A 14,382-nucleotide genomic window follows, 5' to 3' on the forward strand; every position below is an offset into this window, starting at 1 on the left:
GTAATATTTAAAGATTTCATTTCATTTCAAATATAAATCTGATAGTAGTCAACTTAAATATTAGATTGAAAAATACTGCTGTTGATCTAAAATATTCCAAGTATTTTTTCCTCTCTTTTTCTTTCCTTTTTTTCTCCTTCCTAATTTTGCGCCCCCTTACTTCAGCGCCCGGTGTTGTCGCCCAGCCACCCCAACAAAGGTAGCTTATCTGCTTACTTTCGGTGAATTCGAGTTAATGTAGTCCTCCTAAGAAGAATATTTTAGTGTATAAATCAAGCAGTAGTATAAAATAAAGAAAATTTATTCGTTGAAGAATGACATTCAAGAAAAATCAAAGAAAGTTAAATTGGTGAAACTGACAATTACTGACATTTGCACCATATTGAATCTCTCTTGTGTGAGGAAATGAAAGTAAAAACGAAAGAATAGATTCTGCGGCAATATTGTTGCTTGTACATTTACATAAAAGTAATGACAAGCGCATTCTCACTGAATTGGTTATATTACTTCACTGGTGGATTTAGACGGCCGACTGCCTTTGCCAAAAGACTAAATTATGGCACTACTTTATTCTGATTTGATGTAAAACTGCATATTTTTTTTTTTAGCTTACATTAATCATTCATGAGGGGCCACTGTGGCTCAATAATAGAGCGTTTACCTCTGGTGCGTAGGGTCCCTTGTTCGATACCACTCGCGCTAAGTGGAACCTTTCTCGTTCCGCAATAGGCAAAATAACAACACTAATTGTATTAAAATTCTAGTATCTTCAACATCAAATTGCACTGTAAATTAACCGGACTGCACAAACACAAACTTTAACAATTTTCTCTTTGTTTTACAGGTAAGTACTTTCCCTAGCAAAGGTTGTTGAAGTTGTGAAGTCAATTGTCAGTGTAAGTACTGTAAGTAGTGTAATTAATTGTAATGTATTATAGATATTAATTTTTTTAATTATTATTTTCTGTAGTTTCATATGTTGATAACAATAGATCTCTCGGATTAAGAGTCTTCATCCCGGCGAAATTAAAATACCGCTAATTTTACAGGAATTATGTGATATCTTCAAATAGATAAAAGATAATTGAAATATAAAACAAGAGTACCCTAGACAATATTATTTTACATGAGAAACCGTTATCACGACTCACTTATCTGCTTTCGATTTCGAGCCAGTTTGAAAATCGGCATTTATTTTCGCGTTTCTAAACGACTGAAAACGAAAAGCTACTAGATGACTTGTGATAACGGTACCTCACGCAAAATAATATTGTCTAGGGCGCTCTTGTTCAATACTTCAATTATCTTTTATCTATTTGAAGATATCACATAATTCCTGTAAAATTAGCGGTATTTTAATTTCGCCGGGATGAAGAGACTTAAAAAACTGCTACGGAATAGATTGAAAATATTTTATAAAATATTTTGAATTTTATTGAATTTTATGAAAATATTTTATGATTGAATATTTTACGAATTTTATGAATTTATATCACGTTTAGTATTATGATGAGAAATATATGGCTATACACTTAGTATGACGTCATAATGAATTCATTGCGTATGTTAGAACAGGGCATTAGTGCTGTATCGATGGATCACACAAAAATCGAAAAAAAAAAATAATACAAAATATACTGTATTAGGTAAGAAATGTACTAAATTAGATTATATTAGGTTAGGTTAGACCTTCAAAATAGAGGCGTGTAAACTTTTCCAACTTCAAGTAGAAAAACGTTTAGGCGTGTAAAGTAGAAAATCGTGTACAATCGTGTGAATATATACGCGCCATTTCCACACTGTCTTTCCCGCCACTAAATCATAAGTGTATCTCTCCGCCAAATAGTCCCTTCCACCTCCACATATAGTGCCGCTTACAAAATCTAAAACAACCAATAACAACAACCACGTTCTGAACTTCAACTTTCTCTTCACCTCACTTTCACTCACTCTTCCTCACAAGCCAAAATAAACTTTCAATTCACTCGGTAAATTTCCTAAAATTAATTAAATTAGAAAGTTTGGACATAACATAATATTGTATTAAGAAAAAATTAGATATCTTCAAAGTTGTGATTTTTGAACCACATTTGAATATAACTTAAGACTTCGTGTAATGCTACTTAGTTTATAGAAGAAAATGTTAGCATCATCGACCTTAAATGTTCAAGTTTACAAAAAAAAAAGTGAAAGTTTAATGACCCAGCCAGGATTCACCTGGAATATTCTGATCCGTAGTCAGACGCGTTACCCATTGCGCCACTGGGCCCTCCTCTAAATGTCTACACATATTGTGATCAATTTCCACTATCTTTACAGAATTTTTCCTAGTTAACCCATTATCATGAAGCAATCATAAAGATACTTAAATTATAAAGTTCATTTCAAAATATGACCTCCGTACAAATACGAACATTCGTGGAAATCACTTGTAGGTATTTCCTTAATATTGAATAAAGTACAAAAATTCAAAGAGTTACCCTAGTTGAAATAACATCTTACGGGTATATCCTCAACGGGAGTATAGCTTTCTTCAGAAGATAATGTAACGAGGACCTTGTGTTTTGAAGTATATTATAAACAAGAATTTTAGGAATGATCCAAAAAATGGATCAAAAGATTGCGATCCTGGCTAATAATTAGTTTTTGGATCAGGGGCCACAAAATTTTTGAACGGCTCTTAAATCGAGTTTTTTTTTTTTTTTTAATAAGCATATCATACTGAGTTAACTGATAGTTTGGGTTTTGGTACACTATATGTAGTTCTCCAGATATAAGTACTACAAGAATTTTTTTTTTGCCTGAAATATACTAGATCTTTTGATCCAAAAACTAAACGGCGTGACAAACATCTTGGCATTTGAAGGCGGTGCTCCAACTTCCCTTTAAAAGCTGCTAGCTAATGAGAGGCCAGCGGTATTGCCATGTTTATTTTGTACACATCCACGTCTACCCTCTGCCACCTGATCGCGCTGTAGTGTGTCTGCTTAGCGATAGCTACACCCCTTAGCACTCGGCAACATTGCGTCAGAACTTGCGTTTTATTCGTTTAGCTGAAATGCCAAGATGTTTGTCACAGGCTTTTTTTTTTTTTTTTTTAGCATCATTGATCTTAAATATTCAAGCTTAGAAAATAAAGAGTAAAAAGTAAACCAGCCAGCCAGGATTCAAACCTGGATTCTTCTGATCCGTGATCAGATGAGTTATCTGTTACGCCACTGGGTCGTTGGTTGGTTGATTAGGTATGCAGGGTGGCCCAAAAGTAGGTGTACAGATCAACATCGATCAAGTATGACATTTTAATTTATTAAGATAATGCATTTATTTGCTTTGGTTTGTTCCGAGTTTAAGGTATAAGCGAAAATAAATTAAGAACAGATAAGGAAGAAACTAAGTCATTACTTGTATGGATCATAACTAGCAAATGTTATAAAATACCATGAGCCGATCAGTACGGGATTGTATACCTACTTTTGGGCACCCCTATACTGTGATCCACTTTCATTAAATTTGCAGTGTTTTTTTTATGTTAACCTGTTATCATGAGGCAATCGTAAAGATATTCAAATTGTCAGGTAAAGTTCAATTCAAAACATGACGTCCTCAGCACCAGTAGAGACATTCGTAAAGCTTACTTGTCGACATTATCTTAACATTGAATAAAATATGAAAATTCGAAGAGTGACCCTTAGTTGAAGAACTGTTGTACTAATATCTGACAATTATATCCCCAACGGCAGTATGGCTCCCTTCAGAAGAAAGCAAGGTAGCACAGACATTATGTTTTGAAATAGACTATAGAAGATCTTGCGAATCAAAACCCGAACCTCCTCCTCCGAAGGTTCGTATGCTAATTATATAAACACGAGAGAACTCGAGGATGACGATGTTGACTCCATTATACTGATTGAATTATTAGTGCATTTATTTTAGTGGTTCTTGATTCAATTTTCGGTAGGAATATAGGCGGTGCTAGAACGTTCACCGATTGTGTGAGGTCCCTGGTTTGGTACGGGACATCATGTTCATAGATTTTCTCTTGAAGTTCTCCCGTTTCCTCCCATATTCTCATTGCTCCAATTATTTCATAATCATTCATTCTAATTAACCATCTGTTCCCTTTAGCTTACAAGGCAGAGTTATGAACCTTAAAAGTACAAATTGAATTTCACTTTATTTTTTGGTGACGTACATGGTACTTTCAGTGTTGCTATCATAAAATACTGGAAGCTAATTGAGTTAGAAGCTAGAAAGATTTCTATGCCTACATTATTGATTGTATTCAGATAATTCCCAACTTCGGACGTTGAATATGTGCTATTTCATTGCACTCGTGCAACGGCTATGAAAAGATAAAATAATCTTGATGATTTGAACGTATGTAAAGAACAGTAACACATTTTCACTAATAAAGATACTTGTTTATGGAAACCTTTAACAACTGTTTTTATTAGCTCATAAGTATTAACTACTTGCAAATGTCTTATTTGGGGAGAAAAGCAAGTTACACAGAGAAAAATCCGTTCCCCGAACAGCGGCATATTGTTCAAATATATGGTATCCTCTTGCTTACTATAGAAATCAGTACGGAGCATACGTTATCCCTATGCTATATAGGCACTGTCCTTAGATGGTACATCATGCCATTGCAGGGTGTCTGACATCTAACAGTTTTCCGTATATCACGTGCATATACTTATGTTACCTTCGTCAGCTATATGTTATATACGTCCATTTGTATGTGAGATCCTGACCGCCTACATTGTTTCATACGGAAAGTACGTATAGATGGAACACATACAGAAAGTATTATAAAACATGCGTTTCCAGTTATACGTCTGCTGTACGTTAAGTCTAAAAACTACAGGAATTACGCATGTAACCTATCTTTTTAAGTACGCCAACTACAATTTTTTTTCTCAGTGTATGATATCTTGAGAAAAGGGTAGGACTTTTGCTTCTTTTCCGAAAATGCAATGTTCATTTCCAGTGTCGAAAGCTAAGATTTATAGTTTCTTTGTATTACATCTAAAATACCGTGTAAAACAAGGGACATTTAAAATTTTCAAGTAGTTCTTATACTTTAAAATAAAATAACCTAAAATTTATGGTATCCTTACCGGATACAGCACAAGACCGCAACTGAAGATTATTCTGTGTCAGAAAAAGTGCTGAAATTCTCATGTTAACAGTTTACAGTGGACAATATAGTAACTCGAATTTTTTTACATTCCTTTGAACTCTCCATAACACTCAATCTTAAAACAACCTTCGTAAGTTAAATGTTTAAAAATTATAACCTCAATAAATCGAATTTTAAGGGTTTCATAATCATATTCAGAAACCGGTAATTCGAACTTTTGTATCTGCGAATCTCTACGAATCAAAGTTTACTTCTATAAGTCGAATTTCTTTTGATGTGACATCGATAGCTCAAAGCAATAGCCGTATCCTTTTATGTAATTGTCATTGTTGCTGGTCCTGACATTGTCGCTAATGTGTACTGTAATTGTGTCTTACTCATGTCTTGTATTTTATTTTAACTAGTCATCTTATTTAATTTAAGGAACTTTCACAACTTCGAGTTATAGAGGTTGAATGAATAAAACTTCGAGTTATAGAGATTGAATGAATAAAACTTCGAGTTATAAAGATTGAATGAATAAAACTGCGAGTTATAGAGGTTGAATGAATAAAACTTCGAGTTATAGAGGTTGAATGAATAAAACTTCGAGCTATAGAGGTTGAATGAATATACTTTCGAGTTATAGAAGTTGTTATATAGTAATTTTTCATGATGAACGTGGAACTTTGGTATCTCAAATTTTTGTTGTGGCCACCTTGATAACTCGAAAAACTCGATAACTCAATTTTTTATCTATTCCCTTCAACTTTGAGTTATCGGGTCCTTCTGTATTTTATTTCATTTTTAAGTCTCTCTAGCAAGTTTTTAATGTAAAATCACCCATTTTCTAGGTAACGCCTTGGTATGTCATAAATTTTTCTTTATAATGCTGAAATGCGTAATAAGTAGGGGGCGAAGTTTATTCCCTAAAAATATAGATATGTGAGATAAAAAATGTCTTGGAAACATGGGAAAATGGCCTAAACATTGTTTTAAAAATAACTATTAAATTAGTAATTGTGAAATTAAAAGAATACAACATACCAAATCAAAGTCATAATGTCCGTTATAGTAGAAGAAAGATGACATTTCATAAACTTTTTCTGCCCTCTAGCATTATTATTACCATAACAAGTAAATGTAATTTTTGACTACTAGTAAAAATTAAGAAAATTACAGATGTAAAATTTTGTCAATAGCAACATGGGGACAAGGACAAATATCCTTCTTTAGCTCATAAATTGTCACCCTGTGAGAAAATGTATTTACCTCAGTGAAATGAAATTCCGGTTTCAATAATAATAACTATAGAGCAAGAACGGTAACAGATAGCATGGAAAGTAGGTTCTCTCTTTGCTGCTCTCTCTCTCTCTCTCGTAAAACCGGAAGTGATATAAATCAACTACCACTTCCGGTTTCAATATTGATTCTAACAGAGCATGAACAGCAATAGATAGCGAGAAACCATTTTCTTTTATTAAATTGTAGATTCGAGGTCCCAAGAAAGACCCCATCTCAGCGCTTATTTTGTTGATACCAACAATGGTAGAAATCTATTACTACTTCCGGTCTCAATTGTGATTCCCATAAAGCAAGGCAGATAGACAGATAGCGAGAAACTGTTTTTGAAAAGGTTTGAGTATGTTAAAAAAAAACTGTACCATCCCCAACATTATCCCTCTATTAGAATTGGTAGTTTTTACATTTACTTTTTCCGGTTTCAAAATTAAATCTCTATGCATAAAATGAAACCAACTAATTAAATTTAGTTTAGGAAACAAACTAAGCGGTGAAAGAAACTCGAGCTGCAAACTAGATAACTACATTACTGGATGTCAGATATTCCACGTGCAACCTGGATAGAGTATAATCATAATTGTATAATTATAATTATATACTAATTGTAGTTGATAGAGCGGCTACAATTTCATCCACTTACGACTTTTTTTAATTGAAGGAATATGTAGAATATACAGCTGCCCTTACTTGAGAATTACGACAAAACTATATTACATATTTTTTTCTATACTTGCATTTACCTTATTATTTTTCATTTACGTTATCCTATTATGTTCTAAATTACTTTCATTTGCGAAGAAAAGAGGATTACGTTTTGGGAGTACGAAAAAAAAAGTTGTTTCTTTTCTGTTATTTATTTGTGATTGCTTATTATTGTGGTTTAATTTACTACCTGTTACACTCAATTATTATTGTTTATATAAACTACCTTCTGTTTATTAGTCTGTTCAAGTTAAATTTTGCAATCAACTTTTCACCCCCGTTTACCAACTGAATGCTTTTAAATTCACCGTCAATTCAGAACCACATCCTACTGTGGGCGCCGGTTTATTTAATTAAAAGGATCATAAAGTAACATCCGAAGTTAAATTTTTCGGAGACCAACAAACCCTCATAACAAGTAAAAATTTCACCCGTTGTCGGGCAAGGTAGCAAACAATAGGAATGCGCTTCCTCGTAACTTGCTCAGAAACACAGGTAAACCGCCTGCAACGAAAGCTAATAACTAATGCCATATAACAATATACTAACTGGATGAGTCAAAATCATTGAATTAAAAAGCACAATATTTATTTGACTGACACGGGAGGTTCCCACAAGTTGTCGCCAAAATCTGATTGCCACATAGCACATCTGATAGAGCATCATGAGAAATGAACATTGGCAAAATTTAAGATGCTATGGACCAGAATATTATATAATGGAATTATGTACGTTTAAAGTAAATATCTTGAAAACCATTAAAATAATCAAAACAAAAATTGCACAATATAATGAGAACAAAATGTCCTATCGAAAACCATAAACAGCGTTGCCATAGGTGACGCAGTGTTGCCAACTCAACATAAAATATTTTATTTGAAATAGCACCATATACAAATGTGCTCAGATTTAAAATGCACTATTATCACTAAACATAAGAGTGAAGTGTAGTGGTACAATGTTGTACACTATTGGAGCTACATGTGCTGAAAATGTACAATAAAGAAGTCTGATATGTGGCAGCAAAGGGTAATAAAGGAATCTGGGTCTCATACTATGAATGTAGTTTAAATGCATAACACAGATAGTATAACATAGCAAAATGTCAGCAGTGTCACAAAATACTGATGCATTTGAAAAACGAAATTGAGTGATGCCATTTTTACGTCCTGTGTCAGCTTCGAATCTACATAGGAGTGTAAAGTGGGATCCGAATCACTATGAAAGAGGAAGATTACAATGAAATGCAAGGTGAAAAGTACAACAAAAACATGTCCGAGGTGGGATTGGAACCCGCGATGCCTAATATGTCGGTTGTCTAGCCTTCTAGACCACACGGCTATTCTGGCCGACTAAAAACGAAATGAGCTAGTAATAAAATAATGATATTTCCAATGTGAATATGGTAATATTACAGTGGACAAATATAATCGTATGGTATGTAGGAGAGGAAGTAAAAGAATCCCAGCAAATACTGATAAGATAATCGAGAACCAGTTTGCAGAAATAGAAAACATGTGTTTCTTTCCTCTCGTGTATCATTTTGTTTTCTCGAGTTGTCTGCTTATTCATCGGGGCTACAGAAGTAAAATGCAAAATCCTCACTTGTTTCTAGTGCATTCCTTTATTACCCTTTGCTGCCACATATCAGACTTCACTATTGTACATTTTCAGCACATGTAGCTCCAATAGTATATAACACTGTACCACTACACTTCACTCTTATGTTTAGTGATAATAGTGCATTTTAAATCTGTGGACATTTGTATACGGTGCTATTTCAAATAAAATATTTTATGCTGAGTTGGCAACACTATTTCACCTATGGCAACGCTCTTTATGGTTTTCGATAGGGCAATTTGTTCTCATTATATTGTTTGCACAATTTTTGTTTTCATTGCTTTAACGGTTTTCGAGATATTTACTTTAAACGTACATAATTCCATGATATAATACTTTGGATATTCAAATTTTGAAGCCCCCTAGCTCCTGTCCTTCTGGTCCATAGCATCTTAAATTTTGCTAATATTCATTTCTCATTATGTTCTATCAGATGTGTTATGTGGCAATCAGATTTTAGTGACAACTTGTAGGACCCTCCCGTGTGAGACCCAATACTTATTTATACAAATTCCAAATATATTACAATATAAAGATTGTTTACAATATTCGTCCACTTTTCTTTCAGAAGAGAGATAGTTATACCAAGCAGTGAAGCACATGCTTCTCCTTCTTCTTCCGTCACATTGGGAGCCCGCTATTTGCTTCTTTGTTGTCGAATTCAAAGTGAATGAGTCGCTCCTGCTGCTCGTAGATTATAGCTGCTTGGTAGGTTCGTCGACTGGATAGCAGCGTCGGCAGTCTGTGGAGTTACGTCACTCGGTGGCTGTGTGTATGTCACCTAGAGAGTTCTGCGGGGGAGACTACCATGCTAAGTTATTTTTTTAAAACTATATTTTCTTCTGTCCAATATTCAGAACGTACTTCAGAAATGATTGTTAGAGAAACAGTCCTTATATCCAACATAAGATGTCTTTTACTGGCTCCGTGGCTATTCCCCGTTGTGGTAATTGTCTGTTGGTTAATTTTAATGTTTTTTAATGCAAGAAAGCTTTTTATGGCCTTTGCCCTAAAAGTTGGTCTTGCTCATCGGTATAAAATTTATTACAAGTAATAAAGTATTATCTACATTTTCTAATACAAAATTCACTTTTGCACCTAAATCTTTTACTATGTATTAACAGGATCCACAATTATAGTTTGAAGCTAAAGTACTGCAGCAGCATATAACATAAATAACTTGTACAGCTCCAACCACGTGCAACAGCCGGAATCCGGGCCAGTCCTGGCCCACTGAACCCTTTCACACGGCCCTGAATTTTGGCTCTGAAAAATTGTGTTCGCAGAACAAAACAAAAAGGGCTTCACCCTATTTCTAATGCAGAAAATTCTATTTTCCATTGTTTACATTGAGAATCGTGTGCCTGACCCCTTATTGAAAATCAAGGATGTTATAAAATAGAGGATCTGCCCATACGTAACCTCATCATATGAACTCAATGAAGCCAAAAAAAAAATCGAGCATCGTCTGAGCCGGCACGTCCGATTGGCTACTGTCGTTTCCGCCATGATTGTTGGCTCGAAACATTGCGATCTTAGTGGCGCAGAGTAGGTGTGGCGAAGCTGTGTCGTATGGCTTCACGATTTTGTTGTATGGGCAGATCCTCTATTTTATAACATGCTTGTTGAAAATATAGTTCTTACATAACCTAAAACTGAATTGAAAATATTTCATGGATAACTGATGTCCACCTTAAAAAATATCATGAGCATTGGAACATTCAGAGTATCACGGAACATTGAGAAACTACTTCGGAACGTGAAAAATCAAATTCCCAACTAAAATGATAAATAAATAGATTTCCCTTCTTTCCTTTAGTAAATAAATATTTTGGTTGCGATTACAACAATTTCTGTGTTCCTGTGATGTTAGTGCATCAATTGTTTTCGTGAAAGAACACGACATGCAAATAGTTGAATTGGGCATATCATCGAAAAGCAAAATTGCTTTGAAAAATTGTGTTCGCAGAACAAAACGAAAGGGCTTCGCTCTATTTCTATTGCCGAAAATTATATTTTCCATTGTTTACCATGAGAATTTGCGCTTCAAATGCTTTTCCAATTTTAAGTCTATGGATATCTCGTTTTTTTTGGTGATCATTCCTCAATGGTGTGTCCGATCGGACATGAAACTCTTTACGACACTTAGCACGCGCTCTCGAATTACCAAGTCAATTTTGTTTAAGAACGGTTCAAGCATCTCGAAGGAGAATTTGGATAAATGAACGCCTAAGTAAAGAGGAGGCTCTAAAAGATTGCCCTAACAAAGATGCAAATAATACAAGATTTGTTGGTGTTATGCTACATAATAAATTGTCTTGGGAACCTCATATAAAATATGTATGTAACAAATTATCAAGGACAATATCTTTATTACGATGTTTAAAAGTCACATTACGAAAGAATTACAAATTGTATTTGCATTTTTTAAAAGAATACTAGCGTATGGGTTAATATTTTTGGATAACAGCAATCACAGTAATCCTATGCTATTACTTCAAAAATGCTATTAAATTAATTTGTGGTGTGCTCAAGCATGAACATTATAAACCATTGCTTGCTAAGTTAAAAATTATAATTGTGCTTACTAGAACACGTCTACAATGTGACGTCAGCCGTATCAACCTTGATTCATGTTGTATGGGAACGTAACGTGTTTAGCAAACAATTGATGAATACATAAGTGAATTTTGGCACACCTTAGTATGGGTCAAAAATGTAACTGATCAAGAACAAACTTTATTGTTTCCTAGCAATTGTAGAATTGTTTCTAATTTTCTACTTCTTCTTCTCCTACTACTACTACTGATAGAAATAATAATCTTTAAGTAATTTGCCATTTCCAATACGTACCATATATCGGTTCAACCAAAATTTGTGAATCGGAAAAATTCTTTACTATATCCGTATGTATATTTTCCCAAAATATCAATATAACGCATAAATATTCTAATTCCTTTACCCAAAGAAAGAGCGTTACTATGTAACGTGATCAAGACAACAAATCCTACGCATTTTATTATGAACATGACTATAACCTTACTATGATCGTCAGTGTTCTGCCATAATGACAGGTCCTTACAGCAGAACAATCTTTTCCCATTCATTTCTATTCTCAGCCTTATTGTTTCTTAAGGCATCAGAATTTTTGAGTTTCATATCGTCCAGGAGTTGAAACTTTCTTCTTCCCTTCTTTCTCCTTCCAGAAACTAATCGTTCCAAAGTACCTACAGTAAGACAATTCGTCCTTAGACAATGTCCTAACCAATTTCTTTTCAAGACACATTAAAAGCATATATAACGAAATCGTTAAATCGAAACTATGAGAACTCATAGAATGCGCTGCCGAAATCTGGAACCATGAGCAAAATATCTAGTTGCAAAATAGATTCGATACAATCAAAGTTCGCAAGGTACTTAGTTTTCAAGAAAACAGGCATATATCCTAAATTTGAAACATATCAGTTTTTAATTAAACAATTAAACATTGTACCCGTCGATAAACGGAGAAAAGTTTGGTTACTATTCATTCTATATAAAATTTTAAACAACAAAATCCAAATCTCGCAGTTACTTCTGAAATTTAAATTTCCAACAGCAGAAGATTTCCAAAAGCTGGCTTATTTCACTATGGAACATTAAAAACCAATATAATGAAAACCTCACCTATTTGGAGCATGTGTGACCTCTACAACAAATTTTGTGTGGTTGATTTAAATATTGATATATTCAGAATGTCCTTCACTACATTTAAAATGTAGTAAATTCTTTAATTACCAGAATCGATGATTAACCAGTCACTAAAATTATCACTTGTCTGTTTATTCTACTGTTATATGTTTTTCTGTTTTTGTGAATACTATAAATGAGTATCTCTAACTGTAGTATTCGTCTCTCTAAATAAATAAATAAATTATTGTTATCAAGCTCAGTACTCTTCTTTCTTCATTCACTCTTCTTAGAACTTCTTTATTCCTTATTTTCTCTTTCCAGCTGATTTTTTCATCCTTCTCCATATCTACATCTCGAACCTTACTATAATGGATATAATTATAATTGTAGTAAAATATGTGTGAAGGTACAATAATGTTTGTATGATTATCCGGCTCTACATTATAACACTGGATGCAAGAATCAGAGTCATTCTTACAGCCAATTTCTCCAGAGTTGGCATTTATTAAATGTGTCGTGATAACTCTTTGTGTGAATATGATTATGATAATTGCATTTACAATAGCAAAAGAACACATTTACAATAGTTTCCACTATTAGTTCTCACTCTGCTCCGAAACAAGCTGTTTCAAAACGGGCTTGCCTGGCTCGTGTATCATACAATATTTACAACTTACGAAAAAGTGAATTTAATTGTCCCGTTTGTTAACACATAACCAGCCCAGACAAGTAACATTTCGATTTTATAAGGTTGTTTACTAGAATGGTTTAATAATATATATGTCCCATTTCAATTCCCTTTTTTTTTTTAGTTCTTTATTTCTTCTACCTCTTTTTAAGAGAGTGTGAGTGAAAGTTGAAAATCTCAATGTAAAAGGTCAGGGATTCTTTTTTTCTTGCAGTCAATCTTTTCGAAAAGACAGCTGATAATTACTGACTGAATGTCGGATGATCAGTTTATATTCTTAACAGTTGTCTCAAACTTTGCATTCTCATGTTACGCCACAGCAGAGATCTATTGTTTCTTACTTGCAGAAATTTCGTACTCCTTTTCATTAGCAAATTACCAAATACTTTAAAAAAATCATATTGAACGATTATTTACGAAATGACAAGGATATGGAAATTCTTTGTAAAACCGGAAGCACAACTCTTCGTTTTGCAATAAGTAATGGATATCTATATTCGTGACCTTCATTGCAGTGAGTGTACTTGATCTAACATACATATAAATTTGTCAGTATTGTATGATTAATTGGTTATCCAATATATTTGCAATAGAAATATATTTTATCAGATATAAAATTAGTTTGTCGTATAAATTTCTAATTACATGCTTATCTGCATTTATTTGAGTCCAATTTCACACTCATCCAAGTGTCACTGATTATTCTAGAGATTTTAAACCAAGAAGTAATATAAGTATTTGTTTCGGAACTAAAAGTAAAAAATGTAATATAGGAAATAAACACCAATTTCAACATCAAAGCATTAAATTTGAAATGTATCATACGTAGGTACATGTTTAACACATATTACACTTTTAATTATTTCATCATACCTTCATGTTTAAAAAATTTTAAAAATCATCTGAGACCGAGCTTCGAACCCTCGATATTTATTTATTTTTACAAAGATTCAGTGCCTCACTGCGCTCGGATACCCTTGGCATAAATACTTCTTGCTGCTAGTGTCTATATAAAGAACAGAGGGAAAATCCAATTCCTTCTGTATAGATCTGAGGGAACAGTGACAGATCTAGACTCACTTTTTAGGACTTTATTTTAGGTTTCTGTAAACAGAAGTATACATTTGTACCAGGCAACATGTAACAAATGAGATGCATGCACTAGAATTTTAAGGCAAATTAACTTATTAACTTTTACAAATAACTAAGCCTCTTAAGAATGAATTTGCACAAATGCTAATACACGACAAAATAATTATGTCTTGCAATTGAAGGA

At 33.5% G+C, this 14,382-nt stretch overlaps 1 non-coding gene across 1 annotated transcript; it reads right to left on the reverse strand.

Moving 5' to 3' along the window:
- Positions 1-2,198: 2,198 nt before the first annotated feature.
- On the reverse strand, positions 2,199-2,269 carry TRNAR-ACG (transfer RNA arginine (anticodon ACG)). The gene has a single exon. It is a non-coding gene; the product is annotated as a tRNA-Arg (tRNA).
- Positions 2,270-14,382: the final 12,113 nt, after the last annotated feature.

This window comes from Thermobia domestica, chromosome 10, assembly GCF_964235325.1.
Source record: "Thermobia domestica chromosome 10, izTheDome1.hap1.1, whole genome shotgun sequence".
Lineage (NCBI taxonomy): Eukaryota > Metazoa > Arthropoda > Insecta > Zygentoma > Lepismatidae > Thermobia > Thermobia domestica.